This window comes from Penaeus monodon, chromosome 34 (assembly GCF_015228065.2).
Source record: "Penaeus monodon isolate SGIC_2016 chromosome 34, NSTDA_Pmon_1, whole genome shotgun sequence".
NCBI lineage: Eukaryota > Metazoa > Arthropoda > Malacostraca > Decapoda > Penaeidae > Penaeus > Penaeus monodon.
In genome coordinates this window covers 8565116-8565343 of record NC_051419.1, presented here as the reverse complement: position 1 = coordinate 8565343, position 228 = coordinate 8565116, and positions in this window count along the sequence as shown.

Sequence of the window (228 nt, the reverse complement as noted above, 5' to 3'; positions counted from 1 at the left end):
GAAAGAAAAGAGAGGAAGAAAGAAAGATAAGAGAAGGAGAAGAGACAGAAGAGAGAAGCAGTAAGAAAAAAAGGCAAAAGAGAAGAGAGAGAGAAAGAGGACAGAACAAGATACCATCTTCAAGGAAAATAATTGGGTACTTCCTTCCGTTTTAAAGGGGGGGGGGAGGGGGTGATAGGGAATTAAGAAGCGGGGGAGGAGGCCATTTGTGTCCGGGGGAAAAAAATA